The sequence below is a fragment of the Fukomys damarensis genome, unplaced genomic scaffold (genome assembly GCF_012274545.1).
Source record: "Fukomys damarensis isolate Sample0158 unplaced genomic scaffold, DMR_v1.0_HiC HiC_scaffold_5, whole genome shotgun sequence".
Taxonomy (NCBI): domain Eukaryota; kingdom Metazoa; phylum Chordata; class Mammalia; order Rodentia; family Bathyergidae; genus Fukomys; species Fukomys damarensis.
Genome location: NW_022900917.1, coordinates 74491084 through 74498661, shown reverse-complemented (window position 1 = coordinate 74498661; position 7578 = coordinate 74491084).

The following is a 7578-nucleotide window of genomic DNA, read 5'->3' as shown; positions in this document are numbered from 1 at the left end:
CAGACACATGGGAAAGGGGTGTGGGGCTTGCTGACCTTTGCATGGTATGAACGTGTTCTGAACTTGGCAACATTAAAAAAAAATCAAGACATAAGTAACAAGACACCAGGGGAGGAAAAGGAGGGAGAGATAGGAAGGAAGGGGTCAGGAGAAGCAGGGAAACAGAGAGAGAGGGAGGGAGGGAGGGAGAGAGAGGGAGGGAGGGAGAGAGAGAGAGAGAGAGGGAGAGAGAGAGGAGGTGGGGGGAGAGGGAGAGAGAGATCCAGTTTTATCAATGATTAAAATGGCAAAGCAAATGCATGTCACAGATGGTAATGGCACTTGCTATTGTTAATAAGCTGCTTGCTGCCTGGCTCCTCCTTCTTTTCTGTAACCTCACAAGTGTTAGCTAAGTGTCCATACCCCACAGCAGTCACTACTAGGCCAGCAACACAGGTGACCTCCTCCACAGCCTCTCCTGAGGAGGATGAGTGCTGTGGAAGGAAAAATGCACCTGAGCAGACTCATTTCACTTAATGTTCAAGGGAGACTCAATCTTTACTTAGCAAGTTGGCTGACTTTCCTGCTGTCCAAGGTAGGCATTTGGTACCTTTTCTTCTCCCATCTCCCTGTCACTCTGTGGGTGACTGTCAAGAACACTGAGGCTCTTGAGACTTTACCTTACTGATAGCATCACAGGTTAGTATGGGGTCGTGGATGCTGGTGTGAGACAGAGACGATCTGGGTCACAGATAAAGGGCTTTCATATAGCAACTGCAATAATCTTGTGAGCTTCCCCAAGCACAGAAGCAATGCAGAGAGGGCTGTGGACAGCCAGACCCTCGTACAAATAATCTCCACGGCCCAACCACACTGTAGGCTGAGTCATAAAGAGCCAGAACCAGACGATAAATGAGTGGCAATACTTTTCCAGATAGCACAGGATTCTGTTGTGCCCCTTCACACCACAATATGAACCAGTAATAGGAGAAGTAGAGGTTCTTTTCCTCTGTTAGTTTATATGCTTTCTAGCCCATCTTCAGATCTCAACTCCTTTTCTAAGAAAATATTTTGAAAAAGGGAGCAGGCAAACACTTGAAGAAGAAGCTCTTCCTACTACCTAAAATGTTTTCCCAGAATCCTTTTGCAGACTCTTTTTCTAAAGCAACATGGCCCAGGTGTCTCTTTTTCATGAGTCCTATGTCCTTTAATTCCTCATTCATTCTCATTTTTATTATTTATTTTTAATGTGCTTTCTGACTTCCCAATCACTCCTGATTCTCTCAGCTGTGGGCCTAAATATTCACCTTTCCTTTTGTTAACGTTACCTGGCTGCCCCACAAACACCTTAAATCCCTCAAGTCCAAAGTGGGTCTCAGGCAAGAGTCAGACCCTTCCTCAGGAAGCAGAATGTCTGTTGTTAAATGAAGAAAGCATCAGGATGTTGAGCCAAGAAGTTTGAGCTCTGTTTTGTATAGGAAAGTCTGAGTTTCCTGTACTTCAGGAAGACCAACCTGGCAAAATATAAAAAATTAATTAGGAAGAGCAGACTTGGGACAAGACAAGAGTGCCACCTATGCCAATTAGAAAGTTAACATGAAACAACAAAGACAACTCTGTTAGGAAATGGGTAAGAGATTTGAGTAGATATTTCTACAAAGACAAGAAATGGCCAATATATACATGGAAAGTTGATCAACATTATTACGGAGAAATTCAAATTAAAACGAGATGTTACTTCATACCGACTGGAATAGCTGTCATGAAAAAGACAAAAAAACAATGTTGGCAGGGTGTGCCGAAATCAGAATTTCACATACTGCTGGTAGGAGATGGTGCAGTCATTTTAGAAAACAATCTAGCAGTTCATCAAAAAGTTACACAGAGCACTTCCACTACAGTACATTCCCCAAATGAAAACATATTCACAAAATTGTACACAAACATTCCTTACAGCATGATGGAACCAGGCAAAAGCAGAAACAATCACCTACATATTCATCAAATAATGAATGGATGGACTATGGTACATTGAAACAACAATTAGGCCATGAAGGTAATAAAGTTCTGATATTTGTTGCGGTATGGATGGACCTTGAAAATATGCTAAGTGAACGAAACCAGACACAAGACGCCACATATCCTAAGATCCTGCTCATAGGAAATGTTTAGAATAGGCAAATGTGCATAGATAGGCAGCTGACTGGTGCTTTGCAAGATCAGTGTTTAACTTTTTCTTCTCAATTTTTATTTTATTAGTATATGTTTACTGCATTAGACCAGCTTGAAACTGCACTGAGCAGGCTTTAAGATATCAAATTGTCTTGTAATTCGATTATTGATTAAAATCACAAGTCATTCCAAGACCTACATGTGACTTGCTAAATGAGCCTTAGCTGGCTATGGAATAGCCATGTGGAATTCCCTAGGCCAACAGTCACAACTGAGGTCTCAATGATCGATGAGATTGTGATGTCTCTATAGCAAGAAAGCACTACAGCTGAGGACTGTGACTCTGTGCAGCCATTCTCCAAGATCAAATGTTAGCTAAAGATAATGCAGGTGGTTTATTAGCTATGACCTGCAAGATAATACAGATGACTTTGTTAACTGTGACATGTTTGTCACAAGAAAGCATTGTTCCTCCCCTTTTACAAACCGGCTCATTGGAGCCTTATATTTCCTATACCTCACATCTGCCTTTGTGCCCCTGTCATGCTGTGTAAATAATAAATGCTGACAAGTCAGAAAAGAGCTAAGATTGGGTGATCTTAGCCAGGAGAGAGCTAAGATCAACCCTGGGTTTCTAAGTAATAAACAGTCATTCATTTTTCATTCTTTATTCTTTGTATATTATTCTTTCTCCTCTGCTGTACCCTCAGTCAGGCAATCGGGCAACCCCAATAACTATGCAGGCATTCCCCTGATAACTGTCCGGGCATTGCCTTATATTTGCAGCACACAATGATCACATTCCTCATGGAGAGTTGGTACATAACACATCTTAATTTCCTTTTCATCAACCTTTTCCCCTGTACTCCTTGCCTGCTCTCTCCATCCCTTGATCCCTTTCCCATTTACAAAAGTCCTATCTTCCTACTTCCTATTACCTTTCAGTTTGCTCTTTATTAGTACTTCAGGCTTCCCATATGAGAAAATCCATGTGATATTTAAACACATTTGTCTCATTTATTTTATTTAAACATTATGGCTTCAAGGTCCATCTATTCCAACATATGACTAATTTTTCCTTCTTTATGGCAGAATAGTACTCTATTGTGTATAGATATCACATTTTCTTTATCTGTTCATCTTGAAAGATTTAGCTATTATGAATTGTGCTGCTATAAGCATGGGAATGCATGTATCACTGTCACATGATGTCTTTAACTCTTTCAGGAAGATACATAGAATGAGAATATCTGGGTCAAAAAGAATTCTTAGTTTTACCTTTTTGAGGTATTTCTATATTTCCATAATGATTGTGCTGGACTACATTCCTTTCCCGTGTAGAAGAGTTTCTTTCACCCCAATAACAAGTTATTATTTTTTGATTGCTACATAATAACCATTCTTTCTGGAGTCAGATGGAGTCTCTCTGTGGTTTTAGGTTACAGATGTTGAATGTTTTTTCATGTATAAAATGGCCATATGTAATTCTTGTTCTGAGAAGTGTCTGTTCATTTCACCCACCCCCTTTTTTTTCACTGGGTGTTTATTTTGGAAGAGTCTATTTTTTTGAATTCTTTATATAATCTAGATTTTTTTCCTTTGTCTAGGGAATAGCTGGCAAAAACTGTTTTCCCCATTCTATAGTTTTATCTCTTCACTCTATTGCTTATTTCCTGTGATATCTTAAAAGTTTGCTCAGTGCAATTTCTTTTTGATATGATCCCACCTGTTGATCACTACTGAAGTATTTCTTGCATAATTGGGGTTGTGTTCAGAAAGCCCTTGCCTATGCCTGGGTCTTCAAGAGATGTATCTATTTTATCTTCTAGTAGATTTGTTTTAACATTAGATCTTTGATCTATTTTAATTTTAGCTCAGTACATGTGATAAATATGGGTCTAGATTCAATTTTCTACATGTGGATAGCCAATTTACCCTGCACCATTTGATAAGGAGGCTTTCCCCTGGAATTTTGTCTTTTCTCCTTTGTCAAAGATGAATGGCCCTGGAATTGTTTCTGCATCCCCTATTCTGTTATATTGATCCACAAGTTTGTTTTTTGCCAGTAACATACTCTTTTTATTACTGTAGCTTTGTAGAAAAATTTGAAATATTGTGATAATTTGTTTACTCTTCTTGCCCAGGATTGTGTTTTCTATTCCAGGACTCTTCTGGCTCCACATTAATTTTATTATTGTTTTATCTAGTTTTGTGAGGAATGCTGTATGTTTTGTTGGTATTGCATCACATCTGTATACCAGTTGTGGAAGTATGGCCATTTTGACAATATTGGTTTTGCCTATCCAGCAGCAGGGGGTATCTTTTCATTTTCTGATGTCTTCAGTTTCCTTTGTCAAAGTACTGTAGTTTTCACTGTAGAGGTCTTTCAGTTCCTTGGTTAGGCTTACCCTAAGTATTTAATTTTTCTTGATGCTCTTGTGAATGGTTTGTTTTCCTTATTTCTTTCTTCATGAATTCATTATTAGCGTACAGGAATTCTGTTGATTTTTTAATCTTGCTGTGCTACTGAATATGGTTATTAGTTTCAGGAGTCTTTTGATGATATTTTGGGGGTATTTTACATAGAGGATCATGTCATCTGCAAGTAAGGAAAATTTGTCTCTTTTCTTATACATAACCTATTTATTTATTTATTTAGCCTGAATGCTTTGGCTAAAGTTTTGAGAACTATATTGACTAGGAGTGGTGATAGTAGACATCCTTCCTGATTTGAGGGAAAACTTTCAGTTTTTCTCTATTTGTTATGATGTGGCAGTTAGGTTATGGCTTTTATCAAATTGAGATAAGGCCCTTCTATATCTATTTTCTACAAGCTTTTTCTCATGAAAGGTTGTTGGATTTTGTCAAAGGCTTTTTCTGAATCAACTAAGATGGTCATGTAATTTTTTTCCTTGCTTCTGTTTATGTGATGAATTATATTTATTGATTTGTGTATGTTGAACTATCTCTGCATCCTTGGAATGGATCCTACTTGGTCATGATTTTTTGCATTGTCTGTCAGTGTTTTGTTGAGGATTTTTGCATCTATGTTCATTAAAGAGTTGGCTTGTAGTTACCATTTTTTGGTTGGATCTTTGTTTTGGAATCAGGGTAATGCTAACTTCCAGGAATGACTTTGGGAGTATTCCACTTCAATTTTATTACAGTTTGTGGAGTATTGATGTAATATCTTTTCTAAAATTCTTATAGAATTCAGTGGTCAATCCATTACTGTTTCAATTTTGTTGCCTATTATGGGATTATTCTGGGCTTTTTATTTTTTCTTGGTTCAGTTTTGGCAATTCACATATGTCTAGGAATCTAACCATTTCTTCTGAAGTCTTAGATTTATTAGAGTATAGGTTCTCAAAGTAGTTGCTAATAATCTGGATTTTGGTTATGCCTATTGTGACTTTTCATTTTTAATTGCACTGCTCTGGGTCTTTTTACTCTCTCTCTCTCTCTCTCCCTTTCTTTCTCTTTTGTTTTGTAAGCTTGGCTGGAAATAACCAGCTCTTCAACTCATTAGTTCATTGTTTTTTTGCTGTTTTTTTTAAATTCTCAATTTCACGAATCTCTGCTGATTTTTATAATTTCCTTCCTTGTACTAACTTTGGATTTGTAATATTCTTGGTTTCTAGGACTTTGGGGTACAAATGAAGTTATTTATTTTCACTCTGTTTTCTGATGTTAGCATTTACAGCTATAAATTTCCCTCTTAGGATTGCTCCTGCTATGTCTCACAAGTTCTGGTATGTTGTACTAGCATTATGATTTAATTCGAGGAACTGTCTAATTTCTCCCTTTTGAAAGGGATTACTTTCATTGATTACTCAAAAGGGTATTGTTTAATTCTCAAGCATTTTCATAATTTCTGTGGTTTCTTTTGCTATTGATTTCTAGTTTCATTGTACCATGATCTGATAATATGCATGGGATAAATTTGATTCTTTTGAACTTATTTAAGCATGCTTTATGGGTTAACACGTGGTCTATTTTGGAGAATGTTCCCTGTGCTGCTATAAAGAATGTATATTCTGCTGTTGGCTGAAACACTCAATAGATATCTAATAAAGCCATTTGTTTCAAGGTTTGGTTCAAGTCTGACATTTAAGATTTTTTGTCTAGTTGACCTATTTTTGACAGTGGGGCACTGAAGTTCCCACCATAAATGTGTTGGTGTTCATCTTATCTTTCATATCCAGCAGTGTTTGCTGTGTGAAGGTGGGTACACCAGTGCTTGGTGCACATGTTTAAAATTGCTATCTCCATGTTGAATTGTTCCCTTAACTAACATGTAGTGACTCTCTTCACCTCTTCTGATCAGTTTTGGCTTGAAGTCCATTTTGTCTGAAAACAGATTAGCTAGCTACTCCTGCTTGACTTGGGGTTCCAGATACATGGAATATTATTTTTCATCCTTTGATTTTTACTCTGAATTTCTTTTGGTTAAATGTCTTTGTTATATACAGCGTATTGTTGTTTTATTTCTTGATCCATTCTGCCAATCTGTGCCTTTTTGATTGGGAAATTGAGGCCATTCACATTGAGAATTACTGCTGAAAACTATTGACTTATTCCTATCATTGCATTATTTTTCTGTTGCTGACCCTTGCACTCCTGCCTTTTGCTTAACTGCTCACCCTGCCTGTCGTATTCATTCTATTAGAGTTTTGGCACTGTTCGATTCATTCTTTTTCTAGGATACCCTTGAGAATTTTATGTAGTACTAGTTTGGTGGTCATGAATTTCTTAGGTGCTTTTTGTCATGGCAAAACCTTATTTGGCCATCAAGTTTGAAAGACAGTTTTGCAGAATGTATGTCTGGATTGGAAGTTGTTTTCTACACTTGAAATATTTCACTCCAAACTCTCCTGGCCTTTGAGGTTTGTGTTGAGAAGTCTGCTGTAATTCTAGTGAGTTTAACTTTATAAATTATTTTTTCCCCTCTAACAACTTTTAGGATTCTGTCCTGTGTTAACTTTTGGGATTTTGGCTATGATGTGTCAAGGTGAGCTTATTTGACAATGGCTATTTGGGATTCTGTACACCTCAGGTATCTGTATAATTCTTTCCATATAGTTGGAAAATTTTCTATTATTTCTATAGACAGGTTTTTATCCTATTTGTGCTATGGTCTGACTTTGTGACTAATTCCAATTAGTCTTCACTGCATCATCTAGAAGCTGCTGGATTCATTTTTCATGCTTTATTTTTAAAGTATCTCTGAGCAACTTCACACAGCAGCCCTACCTTCTGGTTGACATTATCCTTGCACTGTTCATTTCTATTGCCCATTCTTTCAATATAATTGTTTATCTCCTGGATTTGTTTGAAATATTTTCATGGACTCAATTCTTTGCTAACCTCGTCATTCATTTTGTTTAGCTCAGCTAGTTTTTTACTAGTGTCATCTACAAACTTGCT